General features: G+C 34.8%; 2 long non-coding RNA genes across 5 annotated transcripts in view; one reads left to right on the top strand and one right to left on the bottom strand.

Annotated features, from left to right (window-relative positions):
- The window catches only part of LOC141379398 (uncharacterized), a 74,003-nt gene extending 67,595 nt beyond the window's left edge, over positions 1-6,408 (bottom strand). The window contains exons 1-2 of one of the 4 annotated variants that reach the window (XR_015518827.1): positions 6,357-6,408; positions 6,072-6,271 (exon numbers count right to left, since the gene is read on the bottom strand). This is a non-coding gene — a long non-coding RNA (uncharacterized LOC141379398). Of the gene's footprint in view, positions 1-6,071; positions 6,272-6,356 lie in introns of those variants that run through there. The other 3 variants (XR_015518829.1, XR_015518826.1, XR_015518828.1) reach the window with 3 other exon arrangements.
- Positions 6,409-7,191: 783 nt separating this feature from the next.
- On the top strand, positions 7,192-10,900 carry LOC147839414 (uncharacterized). The gene is made up of 3 exons (XR_015518856.1): positions 7,192-7,309; positions 9,080-9,296; positions 9,383-10,900. It is a non-coding gene; the product is annotated as an uncharacterized LOC147839414 (long non-coding RNA).
- The last annotated feature ends 1,711 nt before the right edge of the window (positions 10,901-12,611 follow it).

Below are 12,611 nucleotides of genomic sequence, written 5' to 3'. Positions count from 1 at the left end.
AGACGATTAGTCAATGGTCCAGCGGAGGTGCACACACAAACAGTTTATCTATTTTTATCTGATGACAGAAATAGTGAAGGTTAAGCAGCTTAATTTTCATTTTCTCCTCTTGAATAAACTGGACTTCCTTATTTAGTCATACTTGGACTGAGTCACAGCGCTGGCAGAAAGCCTCAGAAATATTAGCCTGGGGAGCAGGAGCTTGGAGAGAGGCCATGTTCAAGAGTCAGGAAGCCAAACGCCCACCAGCCTCACACAAAATACTATACTAATAAAAGGACCATACAGCAAAAACACTCAAAAATGTATGAGGCCCTTGACCCATGGCGATGGCCTACCCACAGAGCACTACTAGCATCAGAAAGTACAGTGCTGCTGAAAGATAAATTCAGTCCAACTTCAGAGCTGAGGAACAGACAGAGCTCAGGGGAGAAAAACACTGTCAAACACTAGGAGATTTCAGTCATAATTCAGGGAAAGTAGAGACGTTAGTATGAATGGAAAAAGTGAGTACTGTCACAGTGAAAAGGCATTCGGGTTTAATTTAGGATTTACTGAATTAGAAAAAACATTTGATCTACACTAAAAAAATTGGCTTGTTCAAACTACTTATTTAAAATGAGCTGAAAACATTAGGTACAAAGAATTAAAGAATCCCAAAAGGGAAAAACAAGCTAAGATATTGAGATGGGTTGAACATATTCAATTTCAACCAGCAAAACAAGATCTAAGATTCAAACAATGGAGTTTGCAAGGCATAACACCCTTTAGTCTCATCACTACTGACAATGAATTAGAAAGTTTTCAACAACCTTGGAATACACATAGCTTAAACAAGACTTTTTCCATTGCTTTCAAGTTAGAGACTACTTCAGTAAAAACATAAGAGATTCCTAAGACATAAAAACAACACAGGTATTTATAGATACTTACAAAAAGGTTCATAAGAAACTAGTATCAAGAATTTATTCTTGTCTGACATTAACAAAGAAACACTCAACAATGTATATAAAACAGAAAACATAATTCTAACAAATGAGGAATGATTAACTATTAGGGAAACACAGTTTATTACAATTCATTCAGATTCATGAAGGGAATGTATTTGGAAAAATGTAATCAGGTTCTTTATGACACCTAAAATAAAATACTTTCAAACTAGAGATAAAATAAAATGGTGAATGCAGGAGAAAATGTGAAAATGTATTGGCTGATCATTTCCACATATTTTGGCATTGTAATATTATACACATCTATTTGCAAGATTTGAATAAAGAGATAAATGCAATAATGGGATTGAATCTGGAATCGTTTAAAAATTACAATTACCTAGGAATTTATACTTCAAAAATACCAAAAATGATGCATATCTTCTTAAAACACTACTAACAATTAGCAAAAAGGCAACTACAAAGAAATGGCTCAAGGAAGATCCTCCATCTGTAGTTGAATGGTATGATATTGTGAAATATGATACTAAAGTACTGACACTTTCCTTGAGACAACAAGTCTACAAAAATTCTGCATACTAAGTAAATGGTTAAGAAGAAATGTACTGTTTTACTTTTATTGTGGTGCTTTTATTTTATATATATCTTTGACACTTGTTTTGTATGTCTTTTTTGTTTCCATGTTCACTTGATAATGTTTTTTTGTTGTTGTTGTTGTTTTGAGAAAAATAACAATAAAAATAAATAAATAATAATAATAATAAATAATAATAATATATATATATATATATATATATATATATATATATATATATATATATATATATATATATATACAGTATACACACACACACACACACACACATGTAAATAAATAAAATGAGTTGAAACAACACAATTCTTACAGTTTATTTGGGAAAACTTAATTATTTTATATAGTGTGCGAATTATACATTGACGATTACACTAACTATATGTTTAGTTTGTGTAATACATGCTTCAGTGAATCAAATTTATGTATTTATTAAAATTACATATAATTTATTAATAAAATGTATTAACGTTTTAAGTTTTGTACCATTCCGGGACAGTTTTCTGTTCTGGCAAATAAAAAAAAAAACTTTAAAGTAAAAATGTTAAAATAAAATGTATAATATATAACGCAATTATTATTTGTAACGTATTTGAGTGATGTGTAGGTCTACAGTACATATTACTGTATTATCTATCTAAAAGTGTTACCGAAGACAATGACAGCAACACAATAACAGTTTAACAATTGTTAATAAGTTCTGTAATGATTACATAAAAGTTTTTAGGAAAACAAAATATCAGTTATCTGCATAGCATTCACAATATGAGCTCTCTTGGGTTAAAGCAAAAATAATTTGCTTGTAATTTATATTTTTTTCCCAGATTGATATTACAATTTAAAATGGGGGGTCTCTGGCAACACCAATTCAGTGCACCGAAGGCTGCAGACATTTTCACTGTTTTTTGCTTGAGAAAAGAAAAATGTATTCAAAATGTAAAATGTATTTAAGTTCTCAGTCTTTTATGGGATTTGCTATTTAATGTATTCTGACCTGATTAGCTATATTTGGCTTACTTTAGGTCAAACTATACAAACTATGCATCTACTTTAACTTTACTTTTAGGCTTTATGCAGAAACAAATACCTGTTTTATGAGAAGTCAGTCCTGTTATCTCTTACGATGCTCTAATCTGCCGGTTTCAGACAGTTGAATGAATTTTTTCTTGCAGATTGACATGATTATGCATTCACATTGGTATGAACCGTTATAGGGGTGGTCAAATCTATTCTATTAATTATTAACGTTACTATTTAAGATACCGATCAGAGTTGTGGGGTCTGGCCAGTTTTAATGACATTAATTGTAAAAGACACAAAACTTCACGTACATATTCGGATATCCCAACGTTTTAAAAAACAGCTTTTACCGATGTGCAGAAATGTAAGAGGAAGGACAGGCACCATCGACAGAGAACTTGAACTCAAATGCACTGAAGTGTTTCAGCCATCTGCTAATGTTACGGGAGGATGCGATCCAGATAAAACTACAAGAACTGCTGCCTGGAAGAAATATGGGAACTTTACCTCCTAAAGACCTTAATAAACTGGTTAAATGTTGATTTACATGTTTAGAGATTTACTCTGGAGAGCTTTTCCTGAGATAGCTGTTTCCCAAAGTTTTCTGATATAGCTATTCTAAAGAAGCTTTTACATCTATGCATGAAAAATAAAAGGCTGGAACATACAAACCAGCAGCGCGCTTAACTGACTCCTCTATACTGAATGTCTTAGGCCTTTTATTCTCAGTGGAGAATAAAGTAAAGAATTTTGTTTAGATCTTGTATTTGTTTTTATTTTTCACTGGATTTTATTTTAATAATAAAAGTGTATTTTATTAATTTTCTTCACTGGAGTGGACATTGGCTTCATTTGTAAAACCCATAAAGATATTCCTTGTGTGGTAAGGTATAAATCCAATTTATTCCTTAAACAACATTACAAAATATGGTCCTAAACAAAACTCTAAGAAATACAGCCAAGAGAGGATTCTGGATTCTTTAGTTAATTAGGGTATTAGATAAAGCCATCTAGCACAGAGTGAACTCCCCCCTGCAACATTTTGATAGATACACAAAACATAAGGAAAAACAATTAGGAGTCATTAATTCTGCACATTTAACTTAATATTTGAACATGACACACACGCGTCTTGTTTGCTATACCACTTTTCATTCGTCATTATGTTTCTACTGTACATATTGTATTATTTAAGTAGTGTGAAGTACTTGAAATCATCTGTTGTGTTAATTAGGCTGGCTTGTGTAGCAAGCCAGAATACTGTTCTCCTATTTTTCTTCTGAGACTAAAAAAACAAAACGCATCTCCTCCTTGAGCTTTCAAGCTATGACCACCAAACTCACACCAGACCTCCAAACTGGTCTGACACGGGTTACTTTATCTTTTCCGACTGATCCGACTTTCAGTTTTCTGAAAAACCTCCTGTGACCATCGGAAAAATCCCTTTGACTTAACATTGGACCAAACTTTTTGACCTCATAACTCTGCATCATACTGTCACACAGACTTCAAACTGGGCTCATTTAACTCAGACTACCAAACTGCCAATAACTGATAAGCTTTTAACTTTCTGGCCACACCCTAGCAAAAACTTTTGGACCCTAGAAACTGTCCTATAGCCTTACACTACAAAAGCCTTCCATTGACTTTAAATTGGGTCAAACTTTGTGACCTCATAACTCTGCGTCAGACTGTCGCACAGTCACAGACTTCTAACTGGGCTCATTTAACTCAAACTACCTAACTGCCAATAACTGATGAGCTTTTAACTTTCTGGCCACACCCTAGCAACCACTTTAGGACCCTAGAAACTTTTCCATAGACCTCTATTCAAAAGACTCTTATTGACTTTACATTGAATTAAACTTCGTGAGCTCATAACTCTGCATCAGACTGTCCTACAGACTAATGGCTGAGCTCATTTAACTCAGTCTAGCCAGCAGCCAATCACTGAAGGCCTTTTAACTTTCTAGCCACACCCTAACAACCAGATACTTCACCCTAGCAACTGTCCCATAGTTTCCTTTATAGAGGCTGAGATTGATATCGTCATGCTGCAGTGTTAAAGAGACATGGGGGTTGTTTTTAACTGTTTATACTGGCAAGAAGCTTTGATACATTATCAGTCTAAGCTGTCAATCAACTCCATAGCAACAAAACAGACTTACTTAGCAATAATATAACAGCAGCTATATCTCAGCATCAGAACATCGTAGAGAAGCAGGGGTTGGCTTGTTTGACTCATGCTAACACACCATAAGTATGGTTCACATGCTAGCAATGACTATCTATCTATCTATCTATCTATCTATCTATCTATCTATCTATCTATCTATCTATCTATCTATCTATCTATCTATCTATCTATCTATCTATCTATCTATCTTTTTATACTTTTTAAAAACTGTTTAAACTAAATAAACTATTACCACCAGGCTTTCTCAAGCCAGCCTCAAAGTTTGTTTTTTAACTTTAATAATCAAGTTCTAAGTTGTTGTGGTAATTAAACAACTTTAGCAAATAAACAACACAATACTGTAAATTTAAAAAACAATTACAACTATAGGCCTATAAAGTGACACCACCATACTGTAGTAAGAACTAGAGTAGGGTATTATTGTTAATTGTTATTCATTGCATTCATTAACAAATTGTTGTAAATACATACAGTACAGTATACACTTTAGTATGGTTAAAACCCCCAAACCCTCCTGTAATTCACACCCTGTTTTTATATTCAATCCGCTTAAAAAAAATGAAATAGACAACTTGATTTGTGTTGGAACAACATGAAGGAATTGTGTGAAACCCAGCATTTTTTTACAGTGTATAGATAAAATGTGCAAAATTAATATGTGGCACAACATTTAGATTAATACACAAAACATGGGAAAAACAAAGAAGAGTTCATTCATTCTGCATCTTTAACTTGATATTGAACATGACACACACACACACACACACACACACAATCCCACTTTCCATAGACATCATGATTGATGTTTCTCCTGTACATACTTTATATTCCCCCTAACCCAAACCTCACAGCAATCCAGAATTTTTACATTTTCAAATACCTGCTCTTTTATGATTTTTAAAGATGTTTGACACATTTTCATTTTACATTTCCAAAATCATCCTGCATGATTTAAGCATGGTGAGACAAGTCCCCATGAGTCAGTATGCATTTAGATTTAATTGAACACACACACACACACACACACACACACACACACACACACACACACACACACACACACACACACACACACACACACACAGCTACACTATTTTTGTATGATTGATATATATATATTTAACATTTAGCATAATATTGTCGGTACTTGATTGAAAAACAGCTAAACTCCATAAAACATTCAGCCTGTTGACATGCGCTAAAACTATATAACAAAATTAATTAAACTTTCACTGCTGATTAATAATAGTACTATCACAATAATGTTATTCTCTTGCAACTTCTCTCTCGTCCAGCTCAACGTGTGTCTTACCTGAACCATGATTTTCTGATGTTTTCGTAGATTTTATTCATCTTCAGGAGTCAATCAAAAGGATGAAGTTAGCAATTAGCATTACAAACCGGCTTGTTGGCTTAATCCAGTCAGTCAGCATCTCCGACGATAGATGGCGCCATATAAGTATTTTAACTTGCCTTGTGATCAAGCATTCCGTTATTATTTGCAGAGTTAGCCTATAAAAAACGTAGCAGCAATGACTTTATTGACAGGGCAGTCAGTATGTAATATGATGAGGTAAGTATTAACACGTTTAACCACCTGTGAATATTTGATGATTAACCAATCAATACCCAGCATTCCAACCAGTTGTGTGTTTATATTTTATAAAATATAAACACACAACTGGTTGGAATGCTGGGTTTATAGTATCAATAGTCATATTAGTCAATATATATATATATATATATATATATATATATATATATATATATATATATATATATATATATATATATATATAGACTAATATGACTATTGATACTATGACTATTGAAATAGTTTTTAACCATTCTATAAGCATACTTGAATTAATCTGTTGTGTTATTTCTAAATTGTTGTGTAATACAATTACAATTCTACATTTTTCTAAGTTACAATAATATACTATGCTACACCACAGTACTGTAGTAAAATCTAGACTACAGTAAGGTATTATTGTTAATTGTTAATTGTAACATTTTGCTATTGCATTCATTAACAAATTGTTTTAAATACAGAGTATACATAGCGTTTACTATAAATATATGATTTTACTATAGGTTACTGTATAAGTATCCGAGTGTGTTCTAGAAAACTATTCAATGAATCTAGTTTATTTCCCCACGGCCATCAGAGGAATGTTCTGAACAGAAGCTTATGGTTTAATTTGTTTACGTTAGTGACGTCAAGACGCACAGATTAGTGGGAAATGCATCTCCTACATTCCTGAGCAGCAAGGGTGCTCGCTGCAGAGCCATTTGGGGGGAGGTGGGCTCCAGAGAGGGGGAGCATGAGCTGTCGCTCCTCCTCCTGTAAGCTGTTTTAATGCGTACACCAACCCCACCCCTTACCCTACCCCCAGTGACATCACTCGTAGAAGAAGTGCAAAAAAGGTGGAGCTCAAGCTTAGGCTCCCCCTCTCTGGAGCTCGCCTCTCCTCGAATGGCTCTGCAGCGAGCACCACTTGACATGATGAGAGAGAGTAGCAGGGGCGGATTTAACCAATAAGCGAGGTAAGTGGTCGCTGAGGTCCCCAGGAAGTCACAATAAATACTAGAACTAGAACTATCTTATAATGTAATTTTTTTACTATCATTAGCATTGTATATTTTAGTTGTAAACTCATTTTAAGCATTCTAATCTTTTAAAATGTAAAGATTGCCTTAAGATCAATATGTAGAAAGCAGGACCGATATAAGAAGTAGCTAATATAAGAAAAAGGCAGCAAAATTAATGAATAAATACGAATATGAAGTGTGCACATTACTGTAAGACTTCCTGGTCCCGTGGCTCCAATTGCTTAGTCTGGCCCTGGGTTGTAGTGTTTATGTTAACACATATCCGACATGACGGCTCTGTAAAAGCATCTGTTTTGTTTCAGAAAGCCATACATGAGCAAATACAACCATAGATGTGAAAATATTAAATATTTAAGCAACCATATACTGACACTGAAAGTTTTGGCTGACTTGTGCTGTACTCGGTTGACATGAGAGATTGATAAACATACACAGTACGTGTGTGGAATGGAAGAGCAAAACTGGAAGGAATTGTCACTATTAAACGCATTTTATGATATATTCTGAATCAGTAGACATGCTGCTAAGATTATTGCAGCTGCTTTGACTTTTCCCGTTCATTTTCATTGTTCGCCTGTTAATCTAAGAGCGCCATCTGCTGTCTTTTTAATCGATACAAATATTTTACTTAACTCTAAAGATGACATTCAGCAAAATAAATAAATAATTTTATTATTGGGTTTGAGAAAAACAGTGGCAGCAAACCTGCACTTTTGCATTGTTAAATCAAAATTCATAGCTTATTTTTTTAATTGCCGTTTTTATTTACTTTCTAAATATTTTTTATAAGTCATGACCAACCGACCAGATAGAGGAGAGCAGGGAAAAAGTAAATTTTTTTTATAAAAACATATTTTTAAAAGAATGTTTTAGACAGAAATATATTTCTGCTCTGATTACTGACTCGTACGTGTGGTCTCTCAATATCAGGTGATTTCGTATTGGTGGACTTTTTTGTACATCAGCATCATGTCATTTTTTTTTCTGAACAGATGGGTTCAACAAAAACTAATTAACAGCACAACAACATGTCTGTCTTAATCATCTATTGTTAAAAATCAATGATAATATGAGGAAAATTTATTATTAGCCTATTTGCGTAAACCAGCAGTTGCGCTCTAACATAAAGTCTGTCATTATTTTCTTGTTTAACAAGGTTTTCAATAAAATATTACACACCACAATAGGAAAGAAAAATAAAAAGGGTCATGCCCAGTGTTTGGCACTGTAGCGCTACTTCTTCCATCAGTGGAGGAAAGTATAGCTCATGCTCTTGGCTTTGTTTATATTACTGTCTTGATTTTTTTCAGGCTATGAGTAACGTTAATAAATAAAGTGCTGTGGTATTCAACCCTATTTGTTTGGATGATGCAGGAAGTTTTCCTCCCGCTTTCATCAACCAAATACTCTTGTTTTCTACACATCTAAAATGAGACTAGGCAGATGCAGTGCAACTGGTTGCTCATTTACACATTTTTCTTGGAGGTGCACGGTTGTATCATAAGTTTTCTGGGAATGGAACTATGTTTTAATAAATAGTTTGACACTGAAATTGAAAAACAAATGTCAAAAACGCAAATCAATTTTATGACAAAACATTGACGTCCATTTGACATCCACAAATTGATGCCCAAAAAAGTATTTTATGAAAAGTTTTCAACACAGGCTCATTGTGGATATGTACCCCTGTCTACATTTCTGCAGAGCCTGAATTAGGTACAAGGTATGGGGTATGACGCAGTCAACGCCTTCTGTTCATTTTCACGCTACCAGCTGACCATTTACCTCTGTATGGATGGCTTTTCTGCTGTTACCAGTTTGCCCAGTAGTTTGCAGCATATGTCGGCAGATGTGGGATGCGGAGCGAAGTTGACCGCAATGACAGGCTTCAACTCTGGTGAAGAATGGTTCCAGGAACCAGGTAAAACAAATAATAAAAATAAATAAACAACAGGGGGAAAACGTGAAGAAAAATCGGATGATCGCGATGGCTTTTCTTTTTTCTAGAGTGCTTTTGAAAACACTATTGGTTGCGCTGATGTGTATATTGCACCCTCTGGTGGATGTACGCAAGAAGAGGAAATCAAAGGGAAATTTGTACACAGCAGCCTCTGGTGGATTTGCAAAAACAAAAACTGTGAGCAGACTTACCTTCGATTACGTATTTCGCTGTCCCCATGTATACCTAGATACGTATCTGCAATGAGCCTAGGTTGAAAGTTTTATTCATCTAAAAACTTAAATTCCAAATTTACATTGGATTTTGTATCCCGACAGCCACTTTGATGTCCAAACAACATTTGCGTCAAAAACACATCAGTCCTGTAATCGATTTTGAACTTAATTTGTTAATTTGATGTTTTGACATCAACGCAGTCTACTGAAATAAAATATTTGCATTTTTGACATGTTTGACATGTTTTTATGATGTTTTGATATCTAAGTGGTCGCTGTGTTTTGTCTGCCATAACAGAACATTAAATGTTACGAGTTATTTTGCAAGATACTAATATTCAGTAAGTATTCCTAAAGTGCTATTTAAAGGGGACCTATTCTACCCCTTTTTTAAGATTTAATATAACTTTGTGTCTTTAGAATGTGTCTGTAAAGTTTCAATTCAAAACACCCATCAGATTATTTATTATACCTTTCAGAATATTCTAATTTTTTGCTCTGAACACAATGTAGCTGTTTTTGTTGCCTGTGCCTTTATCGCTACTTCCCCACACCCACTGTTCCCATGTGCCTGTCAAAGTGCCCCTTAATCTCTGGCTTCAGATAAACAGCACTGTGACAGACATGAAGGAAGCAGATCTGCAGTTCAATACTACAGTTGCTTTTAATCCCAGTTGCTTTGCAAATGTCCTGTCTTATTGACATGATTATATGCGCTACTACTGAGACATGTTAGTACATGGCTGTCAATCAAATTGGTGGGTTGAAAAACCGCACTTTTACATCACGTTGCAGTGGGCCTCAAAATGTGAGGGACAAAATGTCAGGAAATTTAAAAAAAAAAAGAGACTTATTGTGTTTCTATCACCCCATTATGAACGTGGACACACTATACCTGCACACAGTTTTGTCCAAACAGCTAACAAAAGATGATTTTCATCATAGGTGCCCTTTAAAGGCTAACTAGGTTAATTTATGTTATACAATTTTTACTAAGTTATGTTAATTTGGAAAATCAATAATAATACTCTGTCCTTAGCAGTATTTTTGTTATATTTACTGTATCAGCACAGCCAAACTAAAAGAAATACAACTTTATCCAGAAGAAAAATATAATAGGAAATATTGTGAAAAGCTTCCTGACTTGCTGATAAATATAATTTAAGAAGTTTTTGAAAATCCTGTCTTAATTCTGTAGGTTCCTAGTCTACATTAGTTTAATCTGCTTTTTTTAGCCATCTCTCCTCAGCTCAGTATGGTTCAGAACAGTTTGTTTGGCGTGTAGATCACGGAAGTGTTTGGTTTTTCAAGCGCGGTTGTACACATTACATTAAACTGTTTACTGAAACTATTCCCTGTGCCTTTGGTTGGTTTTATCACGAGAGAGGAGAGGACTGGAGGAATGCAGGGAAAAGGCCTGTGATGACAAAATACATGCCCAACTGCACCGGGAACAGCCTTATTTGGAAACAGAGGCTAAAGATTACACTTTAGAGTCTGTGATAACACTAGAGCCAGAAATGCTAGAAGAGGGAGAAAACCTGCAGTTGATGGTTTTAAGATTATGTGCTGTATTGCAAATAGTAAGTACACATCCAAATCAGCTTTTCAAAAATATACTACTGTGTTTTTACTACACTATTCACACTACAAAAGCTTTTTTCAGTACAACATTTTTTTTTTTTTTAACCAGTCACAAAGCTGATTATTTCCTTACAAATTAATTTGGGCAAACACATTTTGGATTTTTGTTTTGATGAATTATTATATTTATTATTATTAAAAATTATTATTATTATCAATACAAAAAATGTATAAATCATTACAAATAAATCATTAAAGAAATTTCAATATAATACTCCTACGCCGTAAAACCCAATAGTCGACTTTATAAAAAGATGAGTGTAGTTAACTCAAAATTGACTGAAAGTTAATTCTGCTCATTTGAAAAGAGTTTTGAACTCAGTGTTGAAGTTAATGAGTTAATTAAAGGGCCATGAAACCCCCTCGTTTCAGCAGTGTGTTTTCACACCTCTACTTTGGAAAAAGTCAAAAAAGTGGGCGTGTCCAGCTCTGTTTAGGGGGGAGTGTCGGAGGAAGAAAAGAGGCTTGGTATGGGAGTGTCTATTTGGGCGCACTGAATTTCAGAGTCAAAACACACACCCACAGCGGACAATGTGACTGTGTTTACATGGACATCTGTAGTCGAATTATTTGCCAAATTATTAAATGGTGGACTTTAACTGCAGTTTGGCTCTTTCATTCAGGGAATTCACTAATGTCCCTCCCGACAAACGAGATATTTGATTCGAGGAACTGCTCTAAGCGTGTATTTTTCATGCAATGTTTGATACCGCACGGCGAATGAAAGAAAAAAAAAAAACTCAGCATTTCCCGGAAACTTAGATACACACGGCAGGTAGCGTCAGAAAGCCGCGTGTGTTATTCCGGTCACAAAATCCAACACGAGGTTATAGTTTGGTTGTAACTGTTAGTGCTACCTATTGCACTCGGTGCAATAGTTTGTTTGATACAAATAAAATACGAACTGAATAAACAAAGAGCACTGGTCGCTCACTTACCAAATCTGTAGAGACAGGACAATCACCAGCAACTAGAGCCGCGTCTTTATTTAGAGGAGACTACAAGCGAATCTGGATCTCAGCGTTTGCAGATGAGAACAGCTCTCAGGTAAACAATAATTCTCCTTAGACACGTAAGTTATTGTTGTCGAGCGTCGCGTAAACTGTAATCCACACGTGAGTCTGAGCTCTCACAGAGAGAAAATGAAAACGAAACTTAACTGCAGCAAACTATAAAAGCAACACTTCACGCTTGTTTTGCCAACACAACGTGGCGTCTTTGCCGTCTACACTCTGACAGTAATGAATATTAATGAAGTTGCACAATAGAGCGCACTGATTGGTTTGAACCAAGCCTTACTCATGCATTAATGCAACACACTGTAAGACGTAATAAGACTCACTCTGGCACAGACGTCCAGTCTGCACGCTGGAATACAATGCTATCATGTCATGGCCGTGACGCAGCTTCAAAAATT

This window comes from Danio rerio, chromosome 20 (genome assembly GCF_052040795.2).
Source record: "Danio rerio strain M-AB ecotype USA chromosome 20, GRCz13ab, whole genome shotgun sequence".
Classification (NCBI taxonomy): domain Eukaryota; kingdom Metazoa; phylum Chordata; class Actinopteri; order Cypriniformes; family Danionidae; genus Danio; species Danio rerio.
This window is presented reverse-complemented; position numbering and strand designations above follow the sequence as displayed.